Here is a 22,913-nt window from a genome sequence, read left to right on the forward strand (position 1 = left end):
CTTTTTTTTTCCTTCCCTTGTTAAATAATATTTCATGGTACATTAAATGGGTTGTGCAGCCTCTTCTGAAGAGACCAAAGCAACGCATTGCCACATGCTTAATGTTTTCATCAAGTAGCAGTTCTTAAAAGGGAAAGAGCTGAAGGCAACCTGCAATCCTTCCCTGAGCCTTTTCTTGGTTTGTTCTGAATTGAATTAGAAATGGTACTAATCTGGGGACATATATGGAAAGAAAATAAATATTATTTCACAATAAACCTCTTAGTGTGTCATTTGCAATCACAGGCAGATACTAGAAATGCTACTCGTTAAATCCACTGAACGTTACTTTTCCAGAAGTCGAAATGTTTTCAGCCAAATTGATTTCTTGACAGTAGCTTTGGATGCAATAGCTAGAGCCAGAGCAGCCCAAGGAGAGAAGCAAACAATTAAAACATTTACGTATTTGATTCTTGATAGACATCTCCACAAGGTAGGTTTTAACATTTTTTTTTTCTTCTCTCTTTTTTTTTTTTTTTTTTTTTTTCAGTAAAGAAGGATAAGCTTGGAGTGCCCAGTCACCGTGGTAACTGCCAGAAAAATTCTCCTGAAGTTTGAAGAGGTCAGCTAACGGGGTCAACAACTCTGGCCTCTTTCTGAGCTGGGGCTGGCAGGCTCCATCCTGCGGCTGGGGTGTTAGCGCAGGCTGAGCCCTGGGAGGTGGACCATTCCAGCTCTGATATAAATTTTTTGAGTCAGTTCACGGCCTGGACTCTCCAGGTGGCCTCCAAAATCGATTGTGACCTTGTGACCCTGTCTAACGGAGGCATAGCATCCACCCTAAGTAAGGATTTAGCCAGGAACGACAGCTTTCCACTGAGTGTTATTGGGGACAGTACAAACAGTTTTGGAAGCAAGGAGGTAGGTATGAGGAGTTGAGGTCATTAAAGGCATATTAAAAAACAATTTTAAAAATCCTTGTTAGTGGAAAGTTTTTATTAGCATTATTCCTTAAATAAACTGTTCTGGCAAGGACCCTTTTTATCTTCCCTAACAATATCATATCAAGTATTTCAGCACATTAACATATGAAAAATTGGCACTTTCTATATTCCAAACCGAACTAATATTTTGTTTACCTCTGGATTTTGAACTTGTAAATGAAGCTGGCAGACGTGTGATAAAATAGACTTCTGTGAAGCATGTTTTTTTCCTTAATACCATAGAAACCAGGAGACTGCTTATTAAAGCGGGTTGTTTATTTTAGGAAGTAACTTCTCTGATATATGTGTTCTTTTTAGATTCAAGAAGCTCTTTATTGATGTCATTTTATTATTAAACTGGGAAATGAAGTCACATTCGGAATAGCACAGAATGAAAGTATGAATCTCACAGGGTGCTTCCCTCACTGGTTTGTAATACACACAGACAAGCCATAGATTTGGTTACATGTTTTTGTAGAAGAAAACTGTCATCATACTAAGATCATATTTATAGAAAAAAAATATTTTTCCCTTAAGATTTTAAGCAACAAACCATTGGGGTGAGGCAGGGACAGGGGGAAGCTGCTGCAGAGGTCTGATTTTGTTAAAAAAAATAAATCTATAAGCATGCCCTTCCGAGCAAGCAGCCTTGTTATTGTGCTCCCAGTTAACACTGTCCGGGTTCATTACCACTTCTACAAAACCTCAGCTCTGCACACACTGCTCACATGAGTAATCAGTCGTCATCAGGTGAGTAAGTGGAACTACATGGAGGAGCAAAGTCCACTTTCCAAGGTGGAAAATGCTCTCAAACTTTGAGTGACTTTAAAACTGCTCTGAAGGAAGAAAATTGCATTAATGTTTGTTCCCAGTCTTGGAAAAATTACACAAACTTATCCCAGCGGGAATCTTGCCCAAACACTTCTTGTGCCTCGCAGGAGAGAGCCTGGCTCTGACGTCCTTCTTCCCATCACTCACCTGCGGAGCAGTTCCCCTCGGGTCAGAGGGCTTGTGCAGAGATGGGGCTATTAAATACGACTCAGAACGAGAGCCTGAGCCCTCTCCACACTAAATAACATGGTACCGCTGAGAAGTCCCATTCGTTACAACAGCAAGAGTCTCTGGCTTTTACTTGTGGTAAAACCTTGCTCTGCAGAAAGCCCCCAGAACCAGCGGATGCCTGTTGGCCAAGGTCCTGCCTCTTCTAGGGCTGGCGTAATCTGCCCAGTGGGATTATCTGAAGAGCAGGAGTTAAATTACCACAAATAAGAAAGGGGGCAGAACTGTGCTCTAAAATATTCTGGGGCCCAGACATGCACGTGCAGGTATCAGTGGCAACACTCTATTTAATTCCTTCCTAAATACTAACTCTAGTTTGTTGCTGTTGATTTTTAATAGAACTATGCTGAAAACAATTTACTCACATCAGCGGGAGTGTTGATTCAGGGGAGTGCCTTGTATGACTAAGCTTGGCAAGACAGAGCTCACAGTCCTCAGAGAGGACCAGCATATTTGCTCAGTTTTCAGAAAAAGCATTTAAAAACAGGAATTGTGAGCAGCTGCAAGGTGAATACAAATCTGCAGAATTTTTAACATATTTTTTTTTTTTTTTTAATATTCATACCTCTTTTGTAATGAGGGCATAAAGTTCCCCAATTCTACCTGAAAAATGGGATTGCTTCTAAAACAGATGGTACAACCACCACATTGAAACTTCTGGACCAAAATTGCCCCGAACTTTCCCAAAAGCCTCATGCTTGGAACAAGGAATCATTGGCAGAGAGAATGACAAGGAGTCTCAGGATCTTTTACTTTCTGCAAAATCTTTTGAGGTGATTTCTGTTGATCCTATTGAATTGATAATCCACTGAAAACCTACAAATGTCACTTGAAACAGGTCCTGGGTTTGTGTCTTTTGTAACTCTTTGTCTTTTTCTGTTGATCATCTCTAGTACAACTGGGATGCGGAGGACATTAGCAGCAGCTGCAGCAGGACTGCTGGTCTTCCTCAGCCCTTCCAGCTCCATGAAGTGCTCGCTCCAAATCATTTGATTCCATGACATATTTTCTGAAGTGCAGGCTGCTTCAGTTTTGGCAGAATGATATACATGAATGGGCTTAATACAGCATTAGAGATGAACAGTCAGAATCACCAAGGGTGCTGGACTGGTGGTTCCCAGCCTCTATCATATGGATCACTGATAATCCATGGGGCCTTGGGAAGTTTGCTGCAGGTGGTCTGTGGAACTGTATTAAATAATAACGTTCATAGTCTTCAATTAAAATTTTGATGAGAAGAGTGTGTGGCAGTCTGCACTCAAGTCTGAGAACTGAGAGCGATCTGCCAGCCTAAAAGGTCTGAGGATGTCTGCTTTGCATGAATGTGTCTCAGCCTGTGGTCCATCAGGCATTAGAAAGTATTTTGAGAATGCTTTCAAATTAAATACATGTGCAGTAAATGAACATGCCTTCTCACTCATGCAAGCGAGCAAGCAAAAGAAAACAACAGCAAGGAAAAAAAAAAAAAAGGACTTCAAAACAAAACGAAGAAAATAAAGGTAATAAATTAACACTGACGCCTCAGCCTAGTTTGTGTTTGTTTGTATCTGAAAACCACATTTCCAGCGCTGCACAGAGCGGGGAGCAGGGCTCTGGCAAGCATCGCCTTGCCACGGCCTGGAGCGGGGCTGCTGAGGGTCTGCGCTAGCTGGAGGAAGCGGCGAGGGCAAGCGGGCACTCGGGACTTGCAGGTGCGCTGCCAGAAGGGCCCGAACAAGTGCCGCATTTCCTTCGCCTTTTACTTTCCTCGCCGCGTTAAGTGTGTGCGCGGCTGGCAAGCAGAGGAAAAGTCAAACTAATTCTGATGCTTTTCCCTATTCTGGGTGGACTAAGTCAGAGAAAGCACTTACGGCAGCCTTTGTGGAAGGGTTACAATGTAGGTTGATACTTTAGGAGCTATAGGAAGTTCTTAATCCTTCACTGCCTACGGGACTGTCATTTATAGACCTGCCATTGTCTCATCTTTTATAAGGATGCTTCCTTACATTAAGGTTCCAAGAGCAACCGGACTTGGCCATTGTTCACAGCTATTTCAGCGAGTGCCTTAATGCACATCTAATATTTTGTTTATGCTTTCACTGCTCTCCTACGCAGCAGACTGTACCTTCACACTGGTTTAGGTGACATCATTGACAAAACATTCATTCCAGTGTTTTTTTTTTTTTTTCCTCATTTATTTATTTTTTTCTTTTTTCTTCCTGATTTGTCTGTACATCTTGATTTTGCATTAACCTTGTTTGTTACAGGTAACATGTGGAACTTTATGCATTTAGTTGCTCATTTTGTGTTCAGTTCTCAGTTGAAGGAAAGCCACACAAACACACTTCCTTCTTATAAAAAAGCTTCCACGTGTTAAATTTCCACCAGGTCAAATTCATTACATGTGTATTATCTAAATTAAAGTATCTCTTACCATATAACAAGAATGAATTTGGCCATGAGCAGACAAAATGGAAGCAGGGATTATTTTGGTTGTATAAAATGTAGCTTGATGTTAGTGGTGGTTTAATTACAGGATTTTTTTATTGCTATTCATACAGACAACTGCTGTTTTCCCCTTTGATTTATCTCCAGATCAGCCCCGTTCAGCACCCCATTTCTGGCAGTCTCAGCAACACGTGGGGTCTGGCAGGCTTCTGCAGACATTTCCATCCTCCCTGCACTGCTCCTTCCTCTGCCCTGTCGCAGCAGCCCCGCAGCCTGGTGTTTCTCAGAATCCCTCAGTGATGCCTTTCCTCTCTAATCTGCTCCATGGCTGCTCCAGAATCCCATGCTTTTGTCAAAGTTTTTTAAACAGTTCTAGAAATAGAGGCTGAAATACAGGTGGGTGATCTGGTGACCGGGTGGTGTTCTGCCACTGCCTTCCTGACCTGCCTTGGGTAAATCAGACCTCCTCTAGAGCTCATCTCTGTATCCATAAAATAATAACAATAATTTTTCAGAGTGCTTTTATATTCCTAAAAAAAAAATTGATGTAAATCAAAAGCTACCTAGATTTTGTCAAACACAACTCTGTCTAACACTCCCCACCTTTTCCTTTGCTGTCTTACCTGCTGAGGCTTTGTGATTAGCCTTACAGAGTCAAGGTTTTTTTCGTGTCCTGCATAAAGTGACATTTGGGCTTTTAAATTACCTTTGTGTGTACAACATATGTAGCATATGTGCTGATATATATATATATATATATATTTTTTTTTTTTTCACATGCGTTCTTGCTTTGCTGAACCCCCCCTGAACAAACTACACCCAGGCTGGTGCCACACAGCCACCAAGTGCCTGGTCACCTTTGTGTGCTGCAGGCAGCGTGAGGCTTTAGCATGGCCATCGGTGGGGCAGTGCATGTCGAAATACGTGATGTGGTCCTTCCTGACCCCGAGTTACACCTCGCTTAGCAGTCCCTCTTGCTGTTTAGTTGCTCTTGTAGTTTCCAGTTATGTAACACATCTCGCTTTGTGAATATGTGAATTTAACAGCTGTCATTGTCAGCAGTGGTGGTGTGGTTTCTTTTTTTTTTTTTTTTTTTTTTTGGCAAGCTGGCATTACTCATCAGTCTCATGGTAGTTTTGTTTGAAAAATGCTTGTGTTAGAAAAAGTGGATTTATCAGCTCAGCACTGTATGGTGCTAGCATGCAGCACAACAAAAGACAAGTGCTCATTTCAGTAACGCTTGCAGCATTTCATGGGGCCCCCAAATAGGCTGAACAAGGCTTCTCTGGCAGCTAAACCCAAGTACAGTGGGAAACTGTTAAAGTGGCAGTGTCACTGCCTGGAAAATGGGTTCTGTTTTCTCCCATCAGTTATTGCTGCTTTCTGTTTTTTTCTTTTTTTTTTTTTTTAATTTGTTTGTTATGTTTTTAAAGACTATTTACTGCTTTAGGAGTTTCACTGAATGTTTGAGAAAAAAGAGAGCTAAATGAAAGCGTTGTGCTCTTAGAAATGATTTTTTCTTACCATTTCTTGGAGCACAGACCAAACAGTTTGTTATTCTCAAAGTGGTTCTGTCATACGGGAAAAAAAGATACTTGCGGCTTTTTCAAGTAATACTATAAAGTCGGTCATGTTGCAGCCCTTCAAGGAGATCTCTTTCCCTGTGTGCATCAGTTTATTTTCAGAATGATTTGCTGCACTTACAATTTCTTTCAGAACTGCTCTTCCAGAATGCAAATTCAACCTGGAGAGTTTTCTGTATTTAATTGAATGTGTCAGGTGGTTAAAACCATGTTTTAAAAACAGTATTACATACTGCAAATGTGTCAAACCCTTTGTTCATAGATATTTAAAACAAATGCATTTTTCAGTATTTGTTTATTCTCTCTGTTTGCACTCCATACAGATGGTGAAGATAAACTAGTGGGTTTCATTTTGGCTTATAAATTGTCTTGTACATTTTCAGGCAAGATGTTACAAAGCCTGTGTGACAAACATCAGAGGGAAATACTTTTTAGACATGTTTGCCACTAGATGTATCATAAGATTCATGAAAGGTTCAGTTTTATAAAATGTAAATTCTGGACCAATTGTTTCTCCAAAAGACTTCACAACCTCCGTAGCTTCATAGTTAATCTGCTACCCCGTTCTCATCAGGTGTCCAACAGGAGTCAGAGCTGGATAGAACACATATTTTACAGATGTATGAATATTACATACATTTTTAACTTTGACAGCTTTTGTTTGCTAAAATGTGGTTGTTTACCACAACTTGTGCCCAGACAAATGTATCTAAGCACGGACACTTTTAAGACTGCACAAAAGGCAACTGCATCCGCCCCTGGAGGCACACAACCAGGACGGTGTTGCTGTGCGTTCACCTCCCACACGTGCTCGTGCTCCAGATGATGCTGGACTGTGTGGCTGGACCAGGCACACACGATTCCCATCTCATCCTGTCCACTGCAGAAAGAGGCAGCTGCAGTGAGCTGCCTGCTCTCTGAGAACAGAGGTCTGAGCTCTCGGCTGCTAGACAGCCTACAACACCTCAGGCAGAGGCACAGTGACCTTGCCATAAATGCGTGTTGGCATCACACTGTGCCAGCGCACACTGACCCCTTGGTTTCCACACCTGGTATGGCAGCAACCACACAGCAGACACTGCTGCATACCAAAGCTGGATGTGATTAACCTGTCAGGGTTCACGCGTGTCCAAGGCCAGCACTGCTGGGGCTGGTGAGATGTTTGTGTTTCAGTACCCAGGAAGCTTGGTGTCTCTTGGGGTGCTTCTCAACTCCTGTGCACAAATTGGAGACCCTTGGTCCTTGGCCAGACCAGACACAAATAACACACCAAAGTGATGCTTCAAGGAGGCAAGGAAGATGTTCAGGGCTTCCTCCTCCCTTGAATGGAGTAAATCTGAAAGCCACATAGAGGCAGCCAGTGCAGGCTGGGGGCACAGCTTCATTTAAGACCTGCTTTCCTGATACCCCCATGCCCTCTTCTTGCTACCCACATCTGCTTGCAGACTGCCCAGGGCTGCTGGTGAATGACATCTTCTTTGTGATCACTGTGCCCACATGGCTGTAGCTCATCCCCTGGTATTTGGGCACTAAGGCCAGGTACACTGCAGGACCCCACCGTGAGAGTGTCACCAAGGTGTCTGACCAGGAAGGCCAAGAAAAGGTGACGTGTGACTGTGAAGATGGGGATGGCTGTTTCGGTACAAAACATGTGGGAAATGTTTCTCCCACACCTACCGCAGCCAAGCCGCGGTCGTTGACTTGAGTGACAGAGGAATGGGAGACTGGGATGTCTCAGCACAAGCCCCCCTAAGCCTTGGCTTGCAGGGTGAGGTCTTGAACACAGCCAGAGCCTGTTACATTAAAGGCTTTGTAAAAGCAACAGTGCCAGGCTAACATCTACCTCCCACGTTAGCAGCAGCCCCGGCAGGTGTAACGCGATCTGGGCAGCCCAAGCCAGTGAGTAAACAAACGGCCGCTTTCTGCACAAGCTGCACCAAATAACCTCTCCCAGCAGGGAATTAGGGTGGATACTGGTGCTAAGTGAGCTGTGCTGCTATGGAAAGGTCTGTGACGATAGAGAGTGTTGTGGGACTCTTAATTCTCCTTATTCCACACAGGTTTTAACCTCTACACCCCATATGGGTTAGGGGAAAACTGTAGGGAAAAACTCTCCTAATAGGCCTGTGAAGTTTGGTGGGATTGAGCCTGATCCAGCTCATTGAGCTTTTGTGGGGATCTTCTGCTGCTTGGTTTCCCTAAGCTAAAGAAAGCAATCGCACTGCTTCAACACTGCCAAGCCAGACAGTGGCATTTCATGTTGCCTTCAAGACCTCCTTCCTCACTCTTCCGCTGGAATCCATCTCCAGTGAACAACACTAGCCAAAGGGCTTCCTTCTTCACTACAACACCAGTCACTTTTTCCTCCTTCAACGTCAGCATTTAAGTCTCCCAGCTGCGGTGCATCCCCCATCCCTTCACAGCCGAGGTAAACAAGGTGCATCTGTGGGCCTGGCAGGGCTCTTGCAGCCTGTGGGTGCACCACACCAAGGTTGTGGCTGGGCAGCGCTGCCACTGTGCCTCTGCTGCCCAGCCTGGTCCCATCCTGTCCCAGGCCTCCCCCCAGCCTCCCTGCCCATGCTCTGGCTCCTCACGAGTTATGATAACATGTAAGTAGCTTAGAGAATTCTTATCGGAACGAGTTGAACACAATGCGACGTTTAACTCTTAATGACAGCCACCTCTGACTGTGAGTGGCATATTATAAATTATGTTTGAACTGGATTTTTTTTTTCAGAGGCAGATATTCCCCCTGCCACCCAGCCAGTCCTGCGAAGTTGCACTTGTGGCCTTAATCCCACTTGGATGTGTGCCCCGCTGCCTCCACTCTCCGTCACTTGGGTACTTTAGTATTCTTGAACAAGTGAACAATCTTTGTTTCTGTACCTTATTAGGCCAAAGACCATAGCAGCTAGCGATGGCATCAGCAGGCCCTGCAGGCAGGATTCTCTGCAGACACAGCCAACCTCCAACAAACCCCTTTTTATCCTCCTGTTTCTAGGAAGAATTATGATGGTGGTGCCCTGCTGTTGATCAGTCAAATCTGTGGTAGGCCTAGAGATAAGTCCTGTAAGTGTGGTGTACTGTAAAACAGCGGCTCCCATTCATTAGTAGCTTGTGTGTAATAAACCACCAAAAGGAGGGGGATGGGGCGGGAGAGGGGAAGAGCAGCTGCAGTGTGCAGGAACAAACAACACAACTCATTCTTGGGAGCCAAAACTTTCTAATTTGCTGCTGGGCTGCTGGGAGCACTCAAATTCTTTCTGATAATGCGCTCGTGCCCTCGGTGTCTCTCCCCGCATTTCCCGAGTTCTGCTCTCCAGAGGTCCCCCAGTCTGGGACAGCTTCACTCCCAACCAAAACTATAGACGCTGTTGCACAGGGAGGAGGAGGGGAACACAGCAGCCTCCCAGTGTTTGCAGACTCCGGCGCAGCAAAGTGGTGGACCCGAGACAAGTCGTCCTGCCTGGGAATGGCCGTTGCACGTATCTGCTTGTGCAGTGGGTAAACAAAGCATCACATGGGCTGCAGAGCAAGCACGAGACGCGTTGCAAACCCATACGTATCTGAGGCATGCAGGAGGGCTAGAGTGTTGTTATCGATATAGAGACTGGTGGAATAATTAGGAACTTTTATCTCCCAAAGTGCAGAAACAAACAAACAAAACAAAACAACAGGAAAAAAAAAAAAAAAAAACAAAAAACAAACACTCTCAAATCTATAATAGTTGAAAAATTATTTGGCTTAATTTCTAGTTTTTCTTTTTCTTTTTTTTTTTTTTTATTTTATTTTTTTTCCCCACAAGTTTCAGTAAATATTTACATGAGCATAATATTTCCCCATTGCCCTGTATTGGAAACCGCTCGTAGGCATGTGCATTTAAATGGCATTTACTAAGTATAATGTAACATACTGCATCTGTTGAGACCTCAGTGGTTACTAATGCTTGCACAGCTGTGAATATGTTGGTGCTTTAAGAGCTTAGCCTTGGACCTGACTGCGTGTAGTCCATTTTAGACCAGAAATTAAAATTACTGCGTGTTGCAGAACTGCCCTCATAGAACAAGTCTTTGTGCTAAAGCTTGTACGTTCACAAGAAAGGAAAATTAATTTTACAGAGATGCGGCTCTGAAGGACCATTATACACTTGCAGATCACAGTGACTGCTTTTTTCACAGTGATGTGCCAGGCTGTGATGGTGCTTGGACTGCCTCCTAACATTTCTATAGACAAGAGATACTTAAATGGCACATCCAGGCTTGGGCCAAACTGCAAGCACTCTTTATGCAGACATGAGGTTTTCCACTCTCTTGCAGGAGATCTTGCTTGCTTTCCCTTCCCTGACCTCCTGGGGACTGGTGCCCTGTGCTGCCTGAGTCTTTACCTCTGCAATGAGAGGTGCTTCTCCAGGCTGTTCTTGGTTGTGGTACCCAGTGGGTGGAGGGAATAAAATCCCTGAGGATCCCAAGTGTGTATCCACCAAATGGTGTTAGCTAGACATGGGCACAGAACTGTTCTCACATCTCTTAAAAGTTTACATAGTGAAGGAACTGAAACTGGCTACTTACCTGAACATGGCTAGCGCAGGGTTCAGCCCTCCCTCCGCTTATACAACATTTTGGCATTTTTTTAAATAGTCTTTTGGCATTTTGAGTTTCCTTCCCCCGACTTTGATTGATAGATAGATAGATAGGTCAGTCAGTAGGTAGGTAGGTACGTATATATTTTTATAATCAAAATTGTGTCCTGACTTTTCAAAGAAAATGAGGAAGGTAACATGCCTGGTAATTGCCTTGTGTCCTTACCACATAAGCATATGGGTTTGTAGCAGAGAACCAGCCATTGGAAAACTCCAGCACTGGTCTTTGTGTATTTCATGTGCAATAATGTTATATATTGCACACTGATTATCAAGATCAGAGCATTCCTTTAACTGACATGTTCTCTTGACAGCAGGCACCACACAACAGTTACCTGTCTGTGATAAAGTTATCAGCAAAATGTTTGAAATTATAAATAGGACCATAAATTGAGTGAATGTGCTGGGTAGCTATGAAACCATGGAGGGACTTTTTTTTATTATTATTATTATTTTTTTTCTAAAGGTTCTAGCCCCATCTCCAGCACAAGAGAAGTGGTGTAGCCCTTCCTTTTGTGGCCAGAGCTGCAAAACAGCCCCACAGCCAGAGCACTCGCACGAGGAGCCATTAGACAAGACAGACATTGGGAAAAGCTATAAATAGTAAATAACCTGCCTGCAAAAATACCTCGAATCATTAGAAATGGATGTTTTGTGAGTTTCCTTGGAATCAGTTATTGCCTTTATATTTTTATAGTGTTCTGCTAGAAGGGCTATTTTCTAACTATTGTTTGACAGAGGTAAACATCAGTAACCTGGCTCACTTCTTACACTTGAGAAACTGAAAAAAGCTGAGTAAGTTCTGAGGTTTTCATATCTACCCAGCTGAACCTGGGGTAAATTGATTGTTTCATATCGAACTGAGGCAAAATATGCCTTAGTGATATTTTAAGCAAAGCAATTTAATCATTTTGGGATGAAAACTGTCTTCTTTGGTGTTATTAAATCACTCAACCCAGTTTTCTTTAAAAAGAGATGCATGGATCAATGATATTCATCCATTAGCTGAATCCAAACTATTATAAAAAACTCTCCTTTTAGAAAGAATATTATTTGTGAAAGGATGACGACTGCCGGCTTGTTTTGCAGTACTCCTGAGCTGGACAAAATGTAAAAATAAGAAGGCTGATCAGACTGCAATACTTTTAGTTCTTTGCAGGGAGCTCTACCTGATGCTATGTAATTAAGAATGACTCCTAAAGGAAGATTTAACTGTTTCATGTAGAGAAATTAAATTTCTGATGTATTGTTTTAAATAGATGGAAACTTAGAACTGAGGCTTGCAAGTAAAATAAAGTATGCTTGTAAGAAGCTGTTTGCTAATACCTGTGAAAGAGGGACTACATGTTACTGTGATTCTTTTGTTGCTGTTTTTGATAACTTGCACAGTATGAAAACTTTTGGGGGCAGTAACTCACATTCTGTTCTGCCTTCTCAATCTACACAAGCAACTCTGGCAGTGAAGGGGCTGCTCTGGGCAGCAGGATGCAACCCTCAGCCCCGTCTTTCCACAGGCGTCTGGCACCCCAAAACCCCTGGCAGCCCCACGGCTGCACATCCCATATGGGTCCAGTCGCACATGTGGCCACTGGTCCCAGAAATCCCCATGGCCCTAATATCCCTTGGCCCATGTGAAGCTGTGCAAGGAGAATAAAGTTTGTTGTAAATGTGAATTTAATGTGTTTTCAGACTTGACAGCCTCTTTTAAATGAAAACATTTAAGTTGAGCGAAAGGCACATTTGCCTCTCCAAATAAATGGAATTATGGTTCAAAGATCTGACTTAATCCCAAGGCTCTTGCACTGTGCAGTAAGTAGGAAAGAAAGAGGATTGCTCGGATGAGCAGGGGTTAGCAGGATCAGTGGCCGTTTTATATCATTTGCCTCATTTTCCTTCTGGTATTTAATATACCTTTTGAGAACTTGCACTGACAATTTGTGAAAAGTCAAAGTAGCGTCACACTTATTACCTAACGGCAAACAAACTATTAATTGGAACTAATGAAGGATGGTACAGAGAGTTTCCATCCAGCTTTCCTGCTAGGAAAATTTGACAATTGTAAAACAAACAAAAATGCCATTTTTCCAGATGTATTTTATCATACAGTCACGTCGTCGTCTTCTTTTTCTGAAGTTCATTTCAGGACTTTTCTCAAATCCATTTTATTTGTTATAACTACTTGTTCTTTTTCTACTTTTTTCTTTTTTAATTGTTTTGAATTCTGAATTGGCATTTCAATGATCTGAGGAAAGATTTTTACAAAATAACTGTGCCATTTGTATTTATTGTATCTCTAAGACCAACATTTCTGCACCCTGCTGCCACTGTAAGCCCGAGGTGAAACAAACAGCCCGCGAGGAGAAAGTAGAGCAATATTTTAAACTTTTGCCACTGAAAATGATCCGAAGTAACATCTAGGTTAAAAAAGACATTTTTTTTTTTCCCCCTGATGAAGATGATGCATGAAACTTTTCAGCCAGCTCCAGGTGGAAACAGCCTACTTTTTCTTTTTAGATTCAAATTTAAACTAGTTTCTGTTCACAAGTTTTAAAGGAACACACACCATTTAATTCTTCAGCATGACATTTGAGTCTCATTCCCTGCCAGGTAGCCTCCCTGTTGCTGAAAAGATGAGAATAATTTTTTTTTTTTTTTTTTTTTTTTTGGAAAAGGCTTCAAATGTTCCCTTGCTACTACTTTGAGTAAAGTGAGGTCATTGTAACTCCTCTGCTTCGTGTTTCACCTTTCTGTTTGAGTGGCACTTTCTGTAGCTGTACAGATGCAGAGAAAAATATTTAAACACAAGCAAAAGATAAAGTCTAAACTCCAAATTATCACTATGTGGATTACATAGTCTACATGGGCTCTTCACATACAGGTTATGTGAAAAGGAGATTATTTTGTAGATGATTTTGAGAACCACCAGGCTGTCAATATCTCCCTAGGATCATGCTGAACCATCCCCACGTGTCAGTATAACTGCAAAACACGCTGCTTTTGCAGAAACTGCTTTACACACAGCTGTGAAATGTGGGCAAATCTCTGAATATTTTTCTTATTTTTTCTATGTAAAAATCAAAAAGATTTTTGTGTTGTTTTATATTGTTTTGTGACTGGGAGCAGACCTCAATTTCACAGAACAAATATATTATTAAAATATTCCCCACATTTCTCCCTATCTTCCTCGAGCCATTCCAACTAAAAGCTTTTGTAAGCATGTGGGGGCAGCACTGACCTTTCCATTCTGTCTATGTGATGGCTAGCAAAACAAATCCCTGGTCGGGAAGGACCTGATCTGGTTGGAGTTGTCTCAAGAAGTTCTCAGCAGCTCTGCCCTGTGCCCCGAGCCACCATCTCTGCTCCCACAGGCACCTGGGGGCTGTCACTGGGTTCACTGGAAGACACAAGGGCTCAGGTACTGTCCCAGTGGCCTAAGAGGTGGGTGGTGCTGAGGTCCTGTGCCTGGGAGCACTTTTGCATGGCTCAGTGTCCTCTCCATGTGGTTCAGCATCCTCTGTGCACTGCAGCAGGGATGTGGCTCTGCAGAGGCACTGGTGGGTATTTAATGGCATGGCCGTGGCATGTCCAGCCCCACAACATCCCTCATTTTTGGGATTGCTGCTCACCCAGCCCCACAACACACAGATTTGTTCGAGTTTGCTTTTGAATGGTTTTGGTCCCCAAAACATCTCCTGTGGATGGGTTCAGCAGTGGCAGCACAATGAGGCCGGGGGGCTGTGCTGCTACCAAAATGGGGGACAGGAGGGCTGCTGTGTTGCAAAACCATGTCTATCGAGGGTGAGGGTGCAGAGTTGGTGCCCACCATGTAAAAGAGAGAGGAAAACATGTTGTTGCATCTGTGCGATGGGGCATTGCAAGGCAGCCCATGGGCAGGCAAGAGTCAGGCCTGTGTCATTCTCTATTCCTAGGAGCCAAACACTGCCGTCCAGCACACAATTTTTTTTTTTCTTATTCTTATTTGTTTTTCTCAGCCACGTGCTCCTCCATTGCAGCATGAAGACGTGGAGGCAGCAACAGTGCAAGGCACAGCCACCAGCCGGGGCCGCCATCCTGTGCGGTGCTCAGCGCCCGCTCCGAGCCTGTGCCCGCTGCTGCCATCGGCGCCGGGGGAATTGAGGGCATTTCACAGCTTTCAGGCACAGGAACAAATTGTAAACCCTGGTGTTGCATCCATGTGCGAACACACACACACACACACACACACACACACACACACAGAGCCACCAGCAGCTGATGCTTCACACTAATCACTCTTATAAATGCCTCTAATTAGACTCATAAATACCTCTAACTTTCCTACAGGGAACAAAATGCCCAACAGGCTTAATGTAAACTAAGGGAAAAAAAGGAGTTAAAAAGATGAGTAAAAGCTATTTTTAAACCTGGCAAGTCCTAGAGCAGCACTCTTGAAAATCCAACCAGTGCTACAGAAATCCTAAATTGCAGTGCCCTGCACCCCCCGGAGCCGCAGCATGGGCAGATTGGGGGTGAGCAGCCGGGGGAGGGGCTGCAGCCCTCAGCCTTTGTAGCCGGAGGGCGAAACATTGGGATCCTGCAGAGAGGGAACACAGAAACCCTCAAGGCAGAGAGAAATAGGCCCAGACAAAAGCCCGTTACATGGTTGCAAATCACCCCACTGCTGTTATTTTATTTACCGCTGTCCGCAGGAGGATTGTTTTCTCTCGCGAAAATTTAAGCTTTCCTTTTTCTTTTCCTTTTTTTTTTTTTTTTTTTTTTTTTTTCTTTCTCCTCAGGCAGTGCCTGCTGATCCCACAGTGTGAAGCCTGTGCCCACCCCAGTGCCCACTGCCCGGGGCTGTGCTGGGGGAACCCCAAACCCCTTCCTGGGAGGGGGCTTTGGGTGGATGAGGGCATGGTGCTTGCCAGCTGCACAGGTGCTCAGCCTGATCTAATGCCAGGATTTTATATATTATTGTTTTATCTTTATTTATTTATTTTTTGGGGGGAGGGTGTAAGGAAAATGAGCAAAGGACCCTGGAGCATCACATCCATGTCTGGGGTGTTAGTATGGGAAATACATTCCTCTTTCAGCGCGGTGCTGTGGGGGTGCACTCATCTCCCCAGTCTCTTGAGCATGTTCCAGTTTGGGGCTACTGGAGTTCAACCATCTCCAGCAAAAACGACCCATAGACTTTTGTGCTTTGAAAGATGCTGTGATAAGGGCTGGAATTTGATGACGGTTCCCCCACCTTCAACTTTAGCATCAATGAAACCCCTTTTGGACATTATTCACCAGGCACATAAAAGCATCATCAGAGTAAACCAGGAAGGAGGAAAGACCGAGCTGCCCCTTGTCCCTGTGGGATCGAAGCAGCTCCCATCCTTCCTGTAAATACGTTTTTGTGGTAGTGGCTGCAGCAGACAGGCTGTGGGGGCACAGGGGACATGGGGGAGATGTCGGCCAGATCCAGGGGCCACAGTCTGTGCTCTTCCCTCATCTGCCAGCACCTCAGAGGCACTTTGGAGGTGCTTGGACAGGTAATTAGTGTCCAAGCCAGTACACAGGAAACAATCCTGGTCATCCCGCCCAGCACACGCAATGAGTTGCAGGCTTGATTTTCGACGGCTGATTTACCCTGAACAAAGGCTCCAAACAGCACTGAGCACCCAACTTAGGGATGGAAACTTTAGAGCCAATGGGCTCTTTTCCCATCAGTTTAAAATAGTGTTATTTTTTTCTGAGCTGATAACATTTTAAACATTTTGCGAGACAGTTTTCTTGGAAGGCAGAGAAACCCATGTATTTACTATAAAAGAAACTTCTGTGGATAAGGAAAGCCATCCTGTGAATTCACCTGTTGCCAGCCAAGGAGAAATGTTTGGTGTTTTATTTCAATCAAGAATTCGCTGCGTATCTGTTGCTTTATCTAACCTCACTCTTTGGAAGATTTGATGTCACGCTTGGCGGAGCTCTCAGATCCAAGCTGCTTTATGGTGCCGCACTCTGCTAAAACTTTTCATGTTTTGGACTGGCATTATTATAGGAATAAAAATAAAACCTATGAATCCTCACAGAACGGGCAAGGTGCATTTCATGTGGCCCAAATTTGTCTTGAATTTTAAATCAGGCATTTGTGCAGGCAAATTGAATAAAACAGCAACACTTTTCTATAAGGAAGGTCTTAGCAATGCACAGCACATCTCTGCCTGTCAGATGAGCAATTCTGGCCTCAACCAACACTGCACCATCTGTACCCAGCACCTCCTCCTCTGTGGGTGCAGAAACCCAACAAACCCAGAGTTACCAGTCCCCAGCTGAGGAAATTTGCTGTGGCCCCACTGGCATAAACCTTTGTCACCTCCCCCCCACCCCATTGGATAAACTCCATCAGCTCCATGCAGCTATCCCGAAGCCTGAGCAATGCCACTACATCCAGTGACGTGATGGGCTGTGCCACTTGCTGTGCACGAGAGTACCTCTGCCTCACGTCCCCATTTTTATCATGCCTTATCTACTGGCTTTACTTTTCTTTATTTGTATTTATACAAAGACAGCACTACTCTGTAGCAGCAGGCTGATGAGGAGTGCTAGCTGCTCAGAACCTGTGTAACACCGCTGACTTCATGGACCAACATCTGCAGCTATTTTGGTTTAAACCGCTTTCTTCAGCCCACCTCATTTATGGAAGCTACTCTTAAGTAGGGTAGGATGCTGAAATATGCCTCCATGTTCCAACCATTTTAGTCCATATTTTTTTTCATGTAAATCTGCTTTTGGCAAATATGGGTGTTTGGGGCACCATTTGGGGCTGCCTTTCATCTCAGGTGGCGGCAGTTGCCAATGAATTTGCAACATCAGCCAGCTGGGGACATAACCTCTAATGTTATCACAATTCGAGTCACCCTAGCTGTCTGTCACGGCACAGAGATTACCCATAGACAACATGAATTTAGGATTACTGAGATTCATTGGTCACTACGAGGTATGATCCTGTTACAACCTCTAATTATGGGTGCAAGCATTTTGTGCACAAGGCATAGCATCTTGCTCTTCTGGTTTTGAATGCTGGGGCCTCACTGTTCAGTGCATCAGCCAAGGCCACAGATAGGAAACCTTTTCTGCAGTGAAGACCCTGCTTGACTTGACTCAATGGGGTCGCAGCTGTGGCTCTCATTAGCGTATAAGTTTAGCCAGCTGCTTTCTTACAACCTTTTGGTGGGGGTCTGGTTGGTGCCTAAGAGTTACTGCTTCCTCTCTAGGTAAGAATTTTTAATTTTTTCATTATTTGTATTTTTTAATACTTTCAGATATGTTTTTATTTCTTTTTTTTTTTTTTTTTTTTTTTTTTCCCTAAAGAATGGGAAAAATATATCTGTTCTAGGAGAAGGATGAGTATGTAATGAGGTCTGTTCATGTAATGAGGTCTGTTCTGTGGGAGAAGGTTGGTTTGTTTGTTTAACGTTGCTGTAAGTGTACTGTGTGATTAAACTGTGAATGTGCTTAAATCTGCTAGTGTTTTTCTTGAAACAATTGAGTTTGATGTGGTAAGTTCATGCTGAAGTTGGAAACAATTAATGCCTTTAGTTGCAAATGAATCCAAAGTTAATTCTACGCTCAGAAAACATGTATTCTTCATCTGGGACAACAGTGGTGTGTTGTAACTGTAAGTGGAATGAAACAAAAATTGCTGTTTTGGTAATAGATACCTTCTTAACCAACGTACTACATCCCACTGAGCACAGAGAAGTGCAGTGGTGGCCTGCGTTGGCACTGAAATGGTTTTAGGAGTCCTAGGGATATTCTGAAAAAGGAGTAAATTAATTTTGTAAAATCAAGGAAAGAAGTAGGGGATTGTGCTTTGGTCCTTTGTGACAGTGAAACCTCTGAGTACCAGGTGCTGGGAAGGTATATTGCAAGTGGTGGTCATGCTAACCATCAGAAATCCCGTGTCTGGGTTCTCCAGAATTCCAATGTGTTAATGACTCTCTTGGAGTGTTTGTTGAGTGGCTTGTGCAATCAGAGGATGTTTCCAAGCATTGTCTTTCTGTCTGTGGTTTAGAGACGTGTTTCACGTATTTGTGCCTCAGAAAGAGCAGTAGCGGTGGGAATGTGAGTTTTAAACCCTCTCTGAATGCATGTGAAGTTCCCAGCAGTGTCTAGAGGCTCTGCTCTGGCCTCTGCAGGGCTCAGCATGGATGTGCTGTGGGCATGCAGCAGTGTCACTCTCCTCCCTGGACTACGTCCTTCCCTGGTAGCGGGGCTGGGCTTTGCTGGAAATGCTGGGTGTGTGAGAGACCAACGGCCAGAAAGCCAAGTCACCTTTCCCTCCCCAAAGGAGGGGTGTGTGGTGGTGACAGTGGGGGGGGGGGGGGAGGGATGAAGCCAACTTATTTTCCTGGCTCTCATCAGAGTGCTTTTTGCATCACTCTGGGCAGGGATCCGGGCAGCCCCACAAGTCCATGAGTTACCTATGTGGCTTCTCACCACATCAAAACCTGCCCCTGGTGGAGGATGGATAGACATGCTTATTGGTGGCTGACCGGGGTCACATCACAGCATTGCTCTCCTCTGTAATGCTCAGAGCTGAGCTTCAGTTGTGGGGTTTGTGTGCAGAAAATGGAGGTGCTTGAGTGGATGCCTAGAGCCTGTTGGGTGTCTGTAAGCAGGTACAGGGAGAGCCATTGCCGTGTGAATTCTTTTGTGGTTCAGAGTTGACCATGGGGAGACTTTTCTTCAAGTGTACCACTAATTTAATCCAATCACCTTCTGTCCCCTCATATCATACTTTTTTTTTTTTTTTTCTTAATAAGACCATGTCAAATATGGTTGTCATTCTTTTCTAGCAACAAGGAAGAAACTAAAGAAGAAGAGTCAAGTGCTGTGTACAAACTGTTTTGGCTCTTCATCTGTGCATAACTTATCCTTATTACCTTCTGTAATGACTTTAATAATGACTAATGTGATGCTATAACAAAACACAGTTATTACTGTGCTGAGAGTTCAGGAAATAAATTACAAAAACACTTAACTCACAGGAAGGTTTTAAATATCTTGCTGAAAGCTGCCAGACCCAGGCTCCCAGATCTCTCTCTGCAGAGCAGACGTTAGCTTTGGACGTACCTTTAAAGACTTTAAACAGCTTGAGGCTTGTAGTTTGCCACAGGAGCTTAGAGCAAATTCATGTTTCTAGGTTTTAAACCCTGAGCTGGAGTACAAGAGCCCTGCACAGGAAGGTAAGGAAAGGTGTAACAAGGTCATTTTGAACCACATATATTCAGGTTGTACCTTTAAAGTCAATTCTAAATTTAATTGAAAGCTGAGGGCAAGGGAGGCAGGGTGGCAGCGAGGTGCTGATTTATTTTGAAGTGTGTCGGGAGCCGTGCCATTGAATGCTCAATGAGCCATGATCTGAATAAAATGGCACTGGGCGAGTCAGTGGGAAGGTAGCTCGTGCTAGAAGAAGGAGCTCAGCTGGGGACTGTGAGCGCCAGTGCACACGTGTGCGGCCTTTCCTCAGGTTCTGGTGCTCTCAGGTTGACAGCAGCATGTGAGCATGTAGAAGGTGGCAACCAAGTTGTGTGTTTCACCAAAACTTCCACCAGAAGATTTTGCAGGGATTTTTGTTGCGCTGGAGAAATGATGTATGAACAGAAATTGACCAGATATAAGTATTTTAAATGGAACCGAAGAAGGTGATAATTTCACTAAATTTATGCTCAGTTTGAGCAATAGATTTTCTTTTCCCCCTGTTTTTTTTAAGGTGCTCAAGAGATCCACTAGTAAAGGAGATGATGTGCACTCTGTGCAAATGGAGACTGACTAGATGCAGAGCCTTGTCCTGCCTCACCTGGCAGGTGAGGGATATGTTGGAGGAGTTGTTCTTACTACAAGTAGACTGAAGTTGCCTTCTCTAGTCTACAGTTTCTGAAAAGGCTTCCTAAGTCCAGTTTGGTCCTTCTCACCTCGTGATTTACGGAGCATAAAACTAGTCCTTCCATCTACATTCATTCACTCCAGTCTATCGAAGAGAAGACTTATTTGGGCTATCAGTTGTGTTGACTACTTGTACCATATCTAGACCCAATACTGTCTGAAGGCAAACTGTTTTTTACTCTTGTGGGTGTTATAACTTGTGAGAACATGACACCTGTGTTTTCTTGTTGTGCATTGAGCTGTATGGAGCAGGGAAGACTTATCTGTTCATGCCAAGCTCAACCAAGTAAAGAACATGCATCCAGGTCTCAATGTTTTACGGTCACATACAGGCAAATTTTTATGTTAACAGCTCAGTTCATGTTTCTAGGCCTCCTTCCTCTAACTGATGCATGGCAGGGGAGTGGGTGGGATGGGGAGAAACTGATTTCTTTCTCCTTTTTTTTTTTTTTTTTTGGTTTGGTAATATGGTGTTAGTCCACTGTGTCATCTCTGTTTATTCCATCTGGTGAAATGGTCCAACTACAAGGAAATAATAATAATAAAAACACAATCAAAACTGTGACAGGGATCAAAAGCTATTCCACACTCTCTTCTTATAGAATTGAAATATATTTTTTTTCTATTAAAAAAAAAAATATTGGTCTGACTAATTAAACTTATTCCACAAGTAATGTTTTTGGGTTTGCCAATTAATGAAACATCACCAGTTAAGGTTATGCTAGTCACCTAAAGTTGCCTGCATGTGATTTATACATAGGAGATGGGATGTCTCTGTCTTCATTATTTGTAAGAATTTTTTGGTAATAAATTCTGTGATCACTCCTTTGGTTTCCTTGTCTCTAATACTTCCAAGTTAATTAATATTTTGAGTCTTCTTTCTCTTTAACTACCAAATGGGGTTGCAATCATAAGCACATTTTTAAACCTCTTAGTACTGAAAGGAAGACCTAAATAACTTCTAAATCTGTAAGACAATGTTGAGAAATGTACTTGTTTAAATTTAATCCATTACTCTGTGCCAGCAACACATATAGCTGAAAGGTCAGAGAATCATTGAGAGGGAGAAAAACAATTAATTTGGTATCAAAAAGGTAATAGGATAAGGCCTTGCCAACCCTCTTCTATTGTTCTGCCGCATTAACTTCAGCAGGTCAGATGCCACTGGTCATTGACCTCAGGCTAAACAGGGTCAGCCCAGGCTGATTACAAAAGAGATGTGTTTGCACTTACCCAAGTGTGTCTTAAAAAAACTGAACCCACATCTGTGTTGTTCCTGGGGAGAAACACAAAGGATAAACATTTTTCAATGCAAATATCACTCGCAGAAGATTCTGCATGAGGAATGGTGTCTCCCATCTCCATGTGGCCCCTGTGCCTGGGTCCTTCTGACCGCTGTGATGCATTGCAACCCCAGACCCATTGGTAGGTGCATGCCAAAGAACTCATGATGCACTGGGAAAATATGCTGTGAAAGGAACTGGAAGAAAACAATTGTATGCTTTTTTTCTGAACTTTGCTGCCATGCATGATTTCAGTAGGAGGTCTACTCTAAGAGGTGCTGCTGATGTTAGGAAAACAGATGTCAGTGGGTTAAATAATTCTCTCCTAGGGGCTGGAGGGGAGAGGAACACCCCAAAACTCTCTATCCCTGCAATTCTGTGTGGTTGGGGTTGGCTTATTATTATTTTTTAATATGCAAGCCTTTAGTAAAGCTCATCCCACTGTAGTGGGTCAGATCTTGGTGTCAACCTGTCTTAGCTTCACCTGCCTAAGCCTTTGACATCTTGCTCTGTGCTCTAGCTGGGGTGAGAGGTGCTCATTCCACTTCTGTGTCGGTTCCCTGGGTGTCACGGTGCTCTGCTATATTGCCCCAAAGGTTGGTTTTCTGGTATAGTTCTGGGTGGCTAAGGGCAGGGTGAGGATACTGTGTTGTATATCTCCTTGCAGCAGCTTCTGGTGCTTTTGGTCAACTTCAGCCAAAGCTTACAGACTGATAAAGACCTACAAGCTTCCACAAGATTTGTAACAGCAGAGTGTAGGGCAGAGAGACTCTCGAAGTCTCCTAATCGGAGAGGAGGAAAGATTCATAATGTCAGCTTGATTTTAATAGTAAGGAAACCATATATAGAAGAGACTGTAGCTCAGTCACAGACATGGTTATAGAGAAGACAAACTAAAACAAGATGTAAATTTTTGGAGACCTGGCTTCTGTAGCTTTTCAGTTTTCTAAAGCTAGCTTACACCCTAACTGGATGGAAGTATCTTATTTTTGTACCTTATGTCAGGCTGCCCCATCCAAGACATCCAGCTTGCAGCTCTGGAGTT

General features: G+C 43.5%; 2 long non-coding RNA genes across 11 annotated transcripts in view; both read left to right on the forward strand.

Annotated features, from left to right (window-relative positions):
- The first annotated feature begins 8,183 nt into the window (after positions 1-8,183).
- Positions 8,184-10,248, forward strand: LOC106018670 (uncharacterized). Its single transcript, XR_001192918.5, has 2 exons — positions 8,184-8,640; positions 8,769-10,248. It is a non-coding gene; the product is annotated as an uncharacterized lncRNA (long non-coding RNA).
- A 7,441-nt stretch (positions 10,249-17,689) lies between these two features.
- Positions 17,690-22,913, forward strand: part of LOC106018689 (uncharacterized) — a 326,876-nt gene continuing 321,652 nt past the window's right edge. The window contains exon 1 of one of the 10 annotated variants that reach the window (XR_011811400.1): positions 17,690-17,911. This is a non-coding gene — a long non-coding RNA (uncharacterized lncRNA). The remainder of the gene's footprint in view (positions 17,912-22,913) is intronic. The other 9 variants (XR_011811402.1, XR_011811394.1, XR_011811395.1 and 6 more) reach the window with 9 other exon arrangements.

The sequence above is a fragment of the Anas platyrhynchos genome, chromosome 9 (genome assembly GCF_047663525.1).
Source record: "Anas platyrhynchos isolate ZD024472 breed Pekin duck chromosome 9, IASCAAS_PekinDuck_T2T, whole genome shotgun sequence".
Taxonomy (NCBI): domain Eukaryota; kingdom Metazoa; phylum Chordata; class Aves; order Anseriformes; family Anatidae; genus Anas; species Anas platyrhynchos.